Source organism: Chiloscyllium plagiosum, unplaced genomic scaffold, assembly GCF_037043375.1.
Source record: "Chiloscyllium plagiosum isolate Xiang-an unplaced genomic scaffold, Cpla_swu_hap1 HiC_scaffold_29, whole genome shotgun sequence".
Classification (NCBI taxonomy): domain Eukaryota; kingdom Metazoa; phylum Chordata; class Chondrichthyes; order Orectolobiformes; family Hemiscylliidae; genus Chiloscyllium; species Chiloscyllium plagiosum.
The window spans coordinates 79657088-79671018 of record NW_028270167.1 but is presented as its reverse complement, the minus strand read 5'-3'; positions in this window follow the sequence as shown (position 1 = coordinate 79671018).

Genomic DNA, 13931 nt, shown 5'->3' with positions numbered 1-13931 from the left:
AACGCCTCCCATTTGCCACGCGGTCTCTGCAGCCCTTTACATTCGTAACTTACAAGTATATATCCAGTTCCTTTATGAATCTTCATTCACAACTCTCCCAGGCAGAGCATTTTAAATTCGAACAAATCTCTCAATAAAGAGGTTTTTCCTTATGTCACTTCTAGCTCTTGTGCGGACAATCTTGAAACTAGGACTCCAAGACGCTGAAATGCCAACGAACAGGAACAGATTATTTGTATTTTAAGCTGTCATTTTTTTCCATAATTTTGAGCACTGCAATAAGTTCACATCTTTGTCCGTTCTGCTTAATGAAGAGTAACCCGAATTGTTCACACCCTACCTTTAACCAGTTTGTTCATTCCAGTTGTCATTCCGAATATTTATAAGGTTACTGCTGTACTTCTACAAAGTAATGTGGTGTGTGTTTGTCTGTGTGCCTGTATTTGTCTGTGTGCATGTGTGTGCGTGTGTGTGCTCATGTGTGCATTTGTGTGCACAAGTCTGTCTGTGTGTGCACGTGTGCATGCGTATGTTGTGTTTGTGTGTGTGTGTGTGTGAGAGAGAGAGAGAGAACAATCCGCTGGAATGTCTAAATTACTCCCAGTGCCACGTGGAAAAGAGGTAATGATTAGGAAAATGATATAGTTCAACATGTGGTTAAAGACCTAGTACAGGGGTGAGAGTTTCAACTTTTGGATCATTAGGTTCTCTTCCAGGGCAATTGAGAGCTTTCAAAAATGGACAGGTTGCATCTTAACTGGAGGAGCACCAACATCCCTGTGGGGCGGTTTGCTAGTGGAAATTGGGTGGATTTATACTAATAAACCAGGAGGCTGGGAACCAAAGCAGCTAGTCAGAAACTGAGCAGAAAGTAGAGGTGAATAGGACAGCAGGCATGACCAGTCTCACGACCATGATGAAGGATGCATCATGTCAGTTCAAAATGTGAGTTGTAGATTAGAATAAATGATAGAGATGAGGTGCATAATTATCAGGATTAAACAAATAAGATTGGACAGTGTGGGAGATGTGAAGGAGTGAAGTGTGTGAGATCAGGAAGCTAGTGTACAAAGCGTATGAAAAGGGAAAGACAAACCAATAAAACTTTGTACCTAAAAGCAAAACAATAGACAATAGACAATTGACAATAGGTGCAGGAGTAGGCCATTCAGCCCTTCGAGCCTTCACCGCCATTCAACATGATCATGGCTGATCATTCCTTATCAGATCCTGCCTTATCTCCATAACCCTTGATTCCACTATCTTTGAGAGCTCTATCCAACTCTTCCTTAAATGAATCCAGAGACTGGGCCTCCACTGCCCTCTGGGGCAGAGCATTCCACACAGCCACCACTCTCTGGGTGAAGATGTGTCTCCTTATCTCTGTCCTAAATCGTCTAACCAGTAATTTTCAGCTGTGTCGTCTGGTTCGGCACTCACCCATCAGCAGAAACATGTTTCCTGCTGCTAGAGTGTCCAATCCTTTCATAATCTGATACGTCTCAATCAGATCCCCTCTCAGTCTTCTAAACTCAAGGGTATACAAGCCCAGTCGCTTCAGTCGTTCAGTGTAAGGTAATCCCGCCATTCTAGGAATTGACCTCGTGAACCTACGCTGCACTCCCTCAATAGCCAGAATGTCTTTCCTCAAATTTGGAGACCAGAACTGCATGCAGTACTCCAGGTGTCGTCTCACCAGGGCCCTGTACAGCTGCAGAAGCACCTCTTTGCTTCTATACTCAATTCCTCTTGTTATGAAAGCCAGCATGCTATTAGCCTTCTTCACTACCTGCTGTACCTGCATGCTTGCCTTCATTGACTGGTGTACAAGAACACCCAGATCTCTCTGTATTGCCCCTTTACCTAAACTGATTCCATTGATGTAGTAATCTGCCTTCCTGTTCTTGCCACCAAAGTGGATAACCATACATTTATCCACATTAAACTGCATCTGCCATGCATCTGCCCACTCACCTAACTTGTCCAGGTCACCCTGTAATCTGCTAACATCCTCATCACATTTCACCCTGCCACCCAGCTTTGTATCATCAGCAAATTTGCTAATGTTATTGCTGATACCATCTTCTATATCATTAACATATATTGTAAAAAGCTGCAGTCCCAGCACAGATCCCTGCGGTACCCCACTGGTCACTGCCTGACATTCTGAAATGGAGCCGTTTATCACTACCCTTTGTTTCCTATCAGCCAACCAATTTTCAATCCAATCTAGTACTTTGCCCCCAATACCATGCGCCCTAATTTTACTCACTAACCTCCTGTGTGGGACTTTATCAAAAGCTTTCTGAAAGTCCAGGTACACGACATCTATGGATCTCCCTCGTCCATCTTCAGAGTTACATCCTCAAAGCATTCAAGAAGATTAGTCAACCATGATGTCCCCTTCATAAATCCATGAACGTATTTGGATAAAATAATGATGAGCTGACAATAGGTACAGAGATAAATGTGTATGACCTGGTGCAGATTGCTGAAACATGGTTACAGCGAGATCAGGGCTGGGCAGTGACATGTCCAAGGGCACTCACTATTCCGGAAGGTTAGACAAGGAGGATCAAGAGGTGGAATTGATGTATTGGTTAAGTATGATATCAAGGCTGCACTAGGAAATGATATTGGCACGAGGGAACGACACGTAAATCAGTCCAGGCATAAACAAAAAGCAAGAGAAGAAACCTCTTGGGAAAAGAAAAACTCAGCCACTGTTCACCAGAAGCATTTCTGAGTTCGGAAACAATGACGGCTGTTGACAAGGGCACAACATTGGAAGAACATGCATATTGATTCAATTAATCAACTTGGCAAAGGTAGCCTCGAAGAACAATTCGTAGACTGTATGAAGGATAGTTTGAGAGCATGGATTCAACCAGAGAACGGTTTACTTCAGATTTGATATTATGTGACATGGAAGGATTGATGAATGGTTTTGCAGTTAAGGATCGTCTTGGACGCAGTGACCGCAACACGCTGTAATTTCAAACTCAGATTGAATGTATAAGGACAAGAGTCACATATGACGGTTTTAGTGTTGAGCAATGATAATTATATTGGGCTAAGGAAGGAGTTGGCTTGGGTGGACTGGCCAGGAAAAAACAAAACAAAACTATCAAGGGCAGGACAGATAAAAAAAAGGTAAAGACAAAAGGAGATACTAAATAACCTCTCAATTAAAGCATATTGGTGAGTGGAAGAGGTATTGCGTAATGGAGAAAAATCATTCATGATTTGACACGGAAATCAATAATAGCTTGAGGGAAAAGTCTTGGGCAAATCATATTACACAAGTTAGTCACACTCTGGAGAACTCGGCAAGGCAGTGGCTTGGTGGTGTTATCGCTGAACTATTAAGTGAGATACCCAGCTAATGTTCTGATGCCCTGGATTTGAATTCTGCCATGGTAGATGGTGGAGCTTGTTTTCAAACGTGTAATTAAGAGACTGATGGTGATCCTGAATCGATTGTAAGGGAAAACTCATGTGGTTCATTAATGTCTTTTAAGAAAGGAAACTTCCATCCGTATCATAGATTCATCACTCTCTGGCTGAAGACATTTCTACTTATCTCCGATATAAAAGGTATTCCCTTAACTATGAGACTATGCCTTTGGGTCCTTTCCCTGCTAACAATAGAAGCATCTTCCTGACATCTACTCTGGACAGCCGTTTTGAATGATTCAATTAGATTCCCTCATCCTTCTCAACTTCAGCGAGTTTAATCACAGAGACCTCATATGTTAGCTTTTCAGTTCTGAGGCCATTCCTGTGAACTGCGTCTGAACACGCTCAAGGGACAGTATATCCTTCCTGAGGTATGGGGCCCAAAACATCACACAATAATCCAAATGTGGTCTGATTAGAGCCTTATAGAGTCTCAGAAGTACATCGATGCTTTTATATTCAAGTTTTCTAAAAAACTGTCATCATTGTATTTGCCTTTGAGACCAATCCTGCCACGTGAAATAATGAACTTATGATTGATAATAACAAATTATCATGGAGTTACAAAAATTAACAATGATTAAAGCATGCTGAGTAATGGATTCCAGCCTTGAGTAAACTGTCTGTGCTAATCCACATGCTGTAGAATCCAGATAGGCTGCAGCTACCCAGACAGTTTGTAAACAAACCTGACAGCTACAGACCCTGCAATACAAACCTGGAATTGAATTTTAATGGGACAATGGAATGTCTCCCTTGGGCCATCAATGTGCCAACCCTTGGTTAGATCTGATTGATCAGAGTTATCCAACATGGTCATTCTGTTGGCAGATCCTCCATATCCTCCCAAAATGATGTGAAGACTCTGAAGAACGAGAATCACAGCAAAACCCCACTTAGCGCAGTAAATCGAGAATAACCACCAAAGCAGAAGATACCTCCAAGTCCATCGTAAGAAGGAGAATTCAGCACGTGGAGCCCGGCAATGTTCTGTTGGGGAGGGAGACGATCATACAAGGTTAAGTTAAAGCATTAAGTAGTTTCTAGTGTGTTTCGCTACGTTATAGTACAATTTATTGTTCTAATGTTAATTATGTTCAATAAACAGATGTTGATGTTTATGAATCGACTCACAGTTCATTTGGTGAATATAAGATTTTAAAACACACTGTCTCGTGATATAAAAGTTTCCTAACAATTCTCTTTGCTCTTCAGACAGAAGAATTTTCCCGCATTTAGAAAATATTCCATGCCGGTATTCTTCTTACTAAAGTGCATGACCTCACACTTACCCCAATTGTATCCATCTGCCACTTCTTTGCCCACTCTCCAAACGTGTCTTATCCTTTCTGCAGCCTCTCCACTTCTGCAATGCTTCCTGTCTCTCCACCTATCTTCATATCATTTGAAAGGTTAACCAGAACGCCCTGAGAACATTCATCTAGATCATTAATTTACAAAGTAAAAAGTCGACGTCACAACACTGAACCTTGTGGAATATCACATGTCACTGGCTACCATACTGACATGATCATTTTTATCCTCACTCGCTTTTTCTGCCTTTTTAACCTTTGTTGTTTCTCAATTACTCCCACACAGATTCTACACCATCTGTCCATATTTCAGTGATGGGCACTGAGTGATGGGACTGCAAAACAATTTTGCATTGGCGCTAATTTATAGCTTGGACATGGACTAAAAATATGACATTGTCGATTCAACTGAATTATGGCGACGACTTATGCCTTTGACGAAATATTCTGTTTGCATTCTGGAAGAATATAAATATGTGAACCTGCTTGAGAGGACACAGACTATTTCAAATGTTTGTATTCTTCCATAATACAGACAGAATATTTGGTCAAAGACATAGGCTGTAGCCACAGTCCAATGGAATCGACAATGTAATATTTTTACTTTACTTGTTTTTATTTGTATATGAAGAAGACACGAGTTAATAGGGAGATAAAAGTTGGTCAAATAAACAACAAATATTGGTGTATGGAGAATAGAATGGAAAATGTGTCTGTGTTCAAATATGTTGGAAGTTTAATGGAAATGTACGAATTATTTAAATGGAGAGATTGGATCGAGGCACAGAGGAATCAGGCACCTGGATCACACAAAAAAGGTCGTGCACATCAAGGTTTTAGAGAGGCCAGATAAATGTTGAAACTTTTTTGAAACAGAATTCATTCAGAAGTAGGAATTTTTTTTTTACAGTTTTACAGGGTACTGGTAAGACCACAGCGAAAGATCTATGGCCATAATGACATGCAAAGCAGTCTAGACAAGATTCACTCAACTGACTCCTGTGAAGAATTGTATTTCAGGAGGAAATATTGACCAGACTGGCCCTGAATCTCCTGGAGTTTAGCTGGACAATATGTGATCTTGTTTAACCTCAGTATATTTCGAAAAGTCTTTTTAAGTTGAATTCTGAAATAATATTTCAGTTTGTATGAGAGATTTCAATAAGTGGATGGAAAGTAAAACTAAAGAATATCTCACGTCACAAGATGTGGGTTGTTTCAGCCCTCTCAAAGTGTTGTGTATTTGTGAAACTCTCTTCCCAGAGAGCGATGAAGGCTCGGACATTGAATATTCCTCAGGCAGAGGCAGGCAGATTCTTGACTAAGAATGGCACACTAACGTTGTAAGGGCAAAGAAGGAACACTTATGCCTGATGCTAGTTGCTACTTTTTTGTTGTCTTCAGCTATCGCAAAATTAGGAGACCATTCTCATGAACCTGAAGACTTTTCCTTTCAGATGGATGGACACAACTTTCCAAATGTGTTTTTATAAACAAGTGAAAACCTCCTTTGAAACTGTTTTAGAAATTACATAATGTCGAATAGATGTCTTAATAGTGCAGCTTCCTTTCAGTGTTGTTGTGAGGTGAGTTTCGTTAGCAAAGTCTCCGATCCCGTTGCCTATGTTTAATTTCCACCCATAATGTGTTAGTGAACTCCAGTGACCCTCGTGGTGCTGGAACACTAACATTTTTGTTTCAGAGAGAGTTACAGGATTCTGAACAAGTGACAGTGAAGAGACAATGGTTTCGATTCAAGTCAGGATGAAATGTGACCTTGGAGACTATATTCTTCACAAATTGATGCTCACAAGCTATGGAAATACTGAGACTATTTTCTGTTTTCAAGAATTAAAGTGATAGAGTCTTATGGCACACAAACAGGCCATTCAGCGCAACATGTCTACACCAATCAGAAAACACCAAACTGCATCAATGAAAGTTACCTCAAGGCGCATGGCTGACTCTGTTCTCGCATTTTGTGCTCATTCAGCTGCTGATTAAATGCTGCATTAACTTGTGTTATTCGTTGCCTGGGCTGTCAGTTGGCCTTTTATTTCAATTTATTCATGAAATGGTTTCTGCAAATGTGTCACACTACTTCAAAGGCCGTAACAAGCTCATCAGATCAATAAACACGGTTACATTGTTCAATTATTATTAGGAAATTGGATTTTTCAAAAATTCATTTGGGATTTTAATGGAGCTAGTCCAATATTAATTGCTGTTGAGAAGTTCCAGCCCAGTTGGTGTTGGTCCATCCAAGTGGCTGTTGGGAGGGAGTACCAGCTGTACATCTCATGTGCCAGTTTATCTGGGAGTAAGTATTACTGCTGGTGGACGTAGTGTTCAAGAAGCCGCTGTACTGTGATGAACAGCTGGCAGAAAAACGCAAGACAACTGACTCTTTGTCAAAGCGAATATGTGGCAAGGAATTTATTATTCTGCAGAGAAATAACAACTTTGCAACTAGAAGTCTATATAACAATGAAGGAAAGTTTGTTTGTATGTTATTGGTGTCCTTAAACTAATGTTGTCAAACAGCTGGAATAATATTGGTGGGCTTATTGAACGAAACTTACACTGAGCATGTGAATTAGCTTGGATATTTTCAGAGATGGATGGGCTGTCCTTGGTTTAGTAACCTCGGATGCTCCATGGGATGATGCTGATTTGTAATCTCCCTACTGACTGAGCACAGTTCGATGGAACAAACCAACAATGACCAATGGATGGTGCTTCACAATATATCATGGAATCGTATAATAAAGAAGATGCCTATCAAATCTGGCACCATCAAGTGCTGACACAAGTGCTTTGCCAAGGTTGTACGGTTTTCTTCATCAACCACCCTCACAGGCAATGCATTCCAGAAGCATATCACCCTCTGGGTTCAAAACAGATTTCACAAATCCTCATTCAATCTCTTGTCTTTCACTTTTAAAGTGTATCCCCTTGTATTTAACCGTTTGACTAAGGGGAACAGCTGCTGTCTTTTCACTCTGTCTATACCTCGCATGCTGTTATACACCTCTGTCAGATTCACACCATAACCTTCTCTGCTCCAAAGTAAAGCAAAAGCAAATCTAGCCTATCTTCATGGTTTGACTACTCTCTTGTGTTGTTATTGTTTCAAAGTGCAGCATCTCACATATTGCAGTGTTAAGTTTTTCGGTCATTGATCTGGCCATCTGAACAATCCGGTTGTACCCTCCTGTAACCTAACATTTTCGTCCTCACTGTGAACGACCGGAATAATAGTTGTGTTATCTGAAACATTGTTTATCATTCTCTAACCCCCATCCCCATCTCCCACATTCTTATCATCAACGTGTATGAATATCAGAAACAAAATTTGATTTTCTACCCATTCTACAGTCGTTGTTGCAGAGGAAGAATTGATAATTCCAGTCTATAGTTTTCCCTCCCTTGGTGAATTGGCAGCTTTTTTAGGGAGCCACAAATAGTATTTTGGACATGGAACTGAATTCTGCTTTTATACTCCGCCCCTCTGTATGTATTCTTCATAAGGCTTGTACATCATTATTCTTGGACTCGCTTTCGGCACTGTGCACTGCAACATTTCCATTCTTTATAACATTCGCTGCAATCGCGTCAGAGCACAGATAACCCTTTTTTTAATCTGAAGGATGGACGCAGGCTCATTCCTGAAGTTTGTTTGAAAGAACTAAGGTGATGAGGATCAAGATTAAATTAAATTCTGCATTATAAGCATGCAGTAGAAGATCAAATCACATTCTCATTTCTACGTTGAATTGGAAGCAAATTCATAGAAAAAAAAACGCCCACTGTTCTGGATATTGTTTAGTGACATTACGTGACATAATGATGAGATAATGAATTGGAGAGAAAATAAAATGTCTGCACTTGATGGAGATACAGAAATGTAGAGTGGATGTACAATATGAACAAGAATCCTGTTCATAAAAGAAGTATGAGAAACATTTTCCTAATATTCAGACCCCAATTTTCCTTGACAGTGATGTTTGATTGTCCATCAATCTCAGTTTTCCAACTGCATGGTATTGCCTGCCACAGATGATCCTTCTGACACACCACCTCCCCTTCCTATTCTTTCCTTACCCACCTACTTCCCTTGCATTGCCCCTTCTGCTGTGACATATCCTTCCACTGACGATCTCCTCTCACACTTCTCGCACTGTATATCACACCATTTCCCTATCACTCCCACTTTCCCTGACTCTCCCTTTCGTTTTTTGCTCTCTCACGAAATTCTGGAAATTGCGGACTTCTGTGCTACTACATGTCATCAGTGAATGGTGCGTTTGAAATGATCATTGCCCAACAGCAACAGAAAACAGCATGATGCACCGTTAACAGGATGTTTCTTTGTTAACTATTAGTACAGAGAGGAGTTTCTTCCTGCCCCTCTATCACGACACTTAACCAAACAGCCTCATCACCAACAGGACAAACATCGTAGGACAGAATTGGAAGACAATGTATCAATTTTCTTTTGTATATTGTGAGGATATTGTTCAAACAAACAGTATTCTTGTCTTTTGCTCCTTGTTCTTTCAACTGATCTTCCAATATAATTTGAGGTGAGATCAGAGAGACTTCCCTTTCAATCGAAGCAGGACTTGACTAAGCGTGGAATCAAGGACCCTGAGCAAAACTGTGATTAATGGGAATTAGAGAACATTCTGCACTGGGAATGGGAACAATGGGAAAATAATCTCTACAAGTTATCTTCCAAATTGCATGCCATCCTGACCAGGAACTAATTTGGTGTTACTTCACTACCAGTTGTTAAAACTTCTTGGAATGTGCCTACAAGCAGCTCTGTGTGTATGTGTCTCACTTGGACAGAAGAGATTCAAGTCGGCTGATCAATGTCGCCTTTTCCAGAGTGATTGTGTTTGACACGCAAAAGTTGCCCATGCTAGTTCCATCCAAAACCTATGGATGCCTATGCTCTGTATCAATGTACCTTATGTTTCCACAGTTTCGTCTAAAGTTTCAGAAATGTAAGACCTTGCTGAATTAGTATGACCCTAGTGAAACCAGGAGCATGACATGACATTGAGGTTATGATTGGGATCCTTAATTCAATTGGCTACTTAAAGAGGATTGATCATGTGATTCATGGTCACTGAATTCAACATTGTCATGGTAATTTATGACATGGAAAATATTTAAGGTTCTGTCAAAAGAAAGCTCTTAATTTTTCACTCAATGACCATAACCAAATACATGAGATTTGACTGAAATGGCAGCTTCACTGCCCCATTTCATATCAGAAAAATATCCACACTCCAAAACAAAAAGGGAAGTTGGAAGTGCTGGAAAACTTTAACAAGTCCAGCAGCATCTGAGCAGAAAGAGAATCAACGTTCTGAGACCAATATGACTTTTTCAGAACAGGGTCATGTTCGTCTCAATATGATAACTCTCTTTCACTCTCAAGATACTGACTCATCAGCTGTGTTTCACCAACATTTTCCACTTGTATTTGAGATTTCAAAGTTCCATCGTATACGCTAGCACAGTGACATATTTGGGTGTGTGGCACGGTGGCTAAGTGGCTTTCTCGAAACACCTGGGAACCAGCGCATGGTTTTTAATTCTGAATATTCTGCGCATCGAAGAGCCAGGAGGGGTCATGAGAAGTTGTTGGTAGATTGGGTCAAGGAAAATCAGAAGGATTTCGATAACTATATCAGGAATAAAAAGATGACGAGAGTAATTTTAGGGCCTATCAAGTGTAGTAGTGGGAAGTTGTGCTTGGAGTCAGAGGAGATAGGGAAAGCGCTAAGTGAATTCTCTCATCAGTATTCACACTAGAAAATAGCCAATGTTGTCGAGGAGAATCCTGAGATACAGGTCAGTAGATTAGATAGGATAAAGGTTCACAAGGAAGAGGTTTTAGCAATTCTGGAAAATGTCAAAATAGATAACTCCCCTGTGCTGGATGGGATTTATTCTAGGATTCTCTGGGAAGCCAAGGAGGAGATTGCAGAGCCTTTAGCTTTGGACTTTATGTTGTCAGTGTCTACAGGAATAGTGCAGAAGGCTGGAGGATAGCAAATGTTGTTAAATTGTTATATAAGGGGAGTAAAGTCTAATTATAGACCAGTAAGCGTTACTTTGGTTGTGCGTAAAGTGTTGAAATTGTTAAAGAGATAGGGTTTATACTCATCTGGAAAGGAATAATTTGACTAACGATAGTCAACACGGTTTGATGAAGGGTAGGTCGTGCCTCACAAACCTTACTGAATTTTTTGAGAACGTGGATGTGGGTAAAACGGTTGATGTAGTGTATATGACTTTCAGTAAAGCGTTCGGGTAAGGTTCCCCATGATAGGCTATTGCAAAAAATACGGAGGCATGGGGATTGAGGGTAATTTAGCGGTTTGGATCAGCAAGTGGCGAGCTATAAGAAGACAGAGCGTGGTAGCTGATGGGAAATGTTCATCCTGGAGTTCAGTTACTAGTGGTGTAATGCAAGGATCTGTTTTGGGCCCACTGTTGTTTGTCATATTTATAAACAATCTGGATGATGGCGTAGAAGGATGGATTCGTCAATTTGCAGATGACACTTAGGTCGCTAGAGTTGTGGACAGTGCCAAACGATGTTGTGGGTTACAGCAGGACATAGTTAATTTGGAGGATGGGCTGTGAGGTGACAAACGGAATGCCATGCGGAACAATGTCAGGTGATTCACTTTGGATGGAGCAACAGGAATGCACTCTTGGTAGTGTAGATGAGTAGATATTCCTCAGTTTCCATGTACATAGATCCCTGAAAGTTGCTACCCAGTTTGATAGAGTTGTTCAGAAGACATATGGTGTGTTAGCTTTTATTGGTAGAGGGATTGAGCTTCGGAACCATTGGGTCATGTACAGCTGGAAACAAAATAAACCCTGGTGCAGCCACACTTGGACTTTGAATACATTTCTGGTCACCTCATTCATAGAAGGATGTGGAATCTTTGGAAAGGGTTCAGAGGAGCTTTACTAGGTTGTTGCCTAGTATGGAGGTAAGGTCTTACGAGGAAAGGCTGAGGGACTTGAGGCTGTTTTCATTTGAGAGAACGTTGAGAGGTGACTTAATTCAGACATATAATATAATCAGAGATTAGATTGGCTTGATAGCGAGAGCTTTTTGTCTTGGACAGTAATGGCTAACCCGAGGATATGTAACTTTAAATTGCGATGTAGTGGATACAGGACAGATGTCAGAGGTCGTTTATTTACTCAAAGAGTAGCGGGATGTGGAATGCACTGCCTGCAACAGAAGTTGACTCGGCAACTTTAAGGCCATTTAAGTGGTCGTTCGATAGGCATATGGATGAAAAATGGAGTAGTATAGGTTAGATGGGCTTCAGATTGGTTTCATAGGTCGGCGCAACATTGAGGGCAGAAGGGTCAGTACTGCGCTGTATCGTACTATGTTCGATATGTGCACAACCCTGTCCAACTGTATATCCACTGATTAAATACTTATGTAGCATACTATTCTTTCCGTTTGATATTGTCCTGTTCACATTCATCGAATGCATGTCGTGTGGAAACAGGTCCTTGGAAGAGTAACCCACACAGACCCATTCTTCTCCCCCCGATATTGACCCCACACTAATGTGCCGAACCTACACATCGGTGAACACAATGAGAAGATTAGCTTGGCCAATTCACCTAATCTGCACATCTTTGAACTGTGGGATGAAATGCACACAGACCTGGAGAGAATATGCAAACTCCACACAGAGAATCGCCTGAGGTTGGAATCGAGCACTGTGAAAGTGTAGCGCTAATCCCTGACCCACAGAGCCACATCAGCAATCAGCATTCTATCTCAGTTTCATTGCTCTGCTTTCCTTTTCATTCTGTCTGCCAGAAAGCGTGATGGTGATTGGGGAATTATCGTTGTATTCCCCTCAAATTTCCACAACATCTGCTCCCGTTCCTTTCTGTCTCCTAACTAATGTTATTTTCATTCGTCCCTGGCTCATTAATTCATGGGTTTTAACGAACAAGGTCTTTGTACATAGCATTTTTTTTTCTTGTACTGAAGTAAAAAAAAATGTAAATCTCACTGTTTTAAAGCGAATAAAACAGCAATAAGATGCTTGCCAATTAAAAAAAAACTGAAGCGCAACTTGTGTGTTGACATTACAACATGGCCTTCAGACAGCAGTCAGACTCATGTTCACACCCATCCAAGCTTCCTCTGTAAGGCCAGGGCAACTCTGTCCAGGGACAATCTTTTGGTTGGCAGTTTTTCCAGCGGAAGAGAGAACAACATAATAACAACAACTTGATTGTGTGATTTTTGGGGCTGCAAGCCAATACAATATTGTACATGAACAACACAGCAAAATCATCTAACCTGCGAAAAGAAAACATCCATCAGTTTCCCCCCACCCCCACCTCGGCACTGACTTCACTAGTGATTGGAGATGAGACCAATACCTCGTGATGTCGACATCCAATCCACTCCCGTTGTTATTGTGAGCTGAAAATGTCGTAGTGAAAGGTGTTAACTGGAACTGTTTGTTCAGTAACTCTGATTGATGTCAGTCTCCATGGACTCTAACTGTGTCAATAGAGGATTTCTCTCTCCTATTAGTAAGGGACCTCTTTCGGTGCTTTACCCATGGTAGCAGCAGAGACATCACCTCCAATACTGACGGAGTCAGTAGCTACAGAGACAGGGAGAGGAGATATCAGAATCTGAGAACAACAGACTGAAATGTTCCAATAATGGATCATAACCTGAGAACATTAGACTGGAATGTTACAACAATGGATCAGAATCTAAGAATGTTAGACTGGAATACTCCAATAATCGATCAGAATCTGAGAACAATAGACTGGAATGTTACAACAATACACAGGGGTTTATCCGATGGTCTTTTCTTGTTTTCCTGGTCTGAGTCAACATTATCATTGCAAATATTCAGTATACTAATTATTATTCAGGTAGGTTATTATCCCACCCTCGCTATTTTTGGTGTTCCTGAGAAGTTTTTCAATCTCTATCTACTTATTAATTACATAAACCATGTTGAACTTCATTGCTTTTTTTGTTGTCTATATCTGGTAAAGACAGAAATTATTGCATTTCGTTACATTGTAAATTCCATTCATTATCCACAAATTCCAGACCCCTCC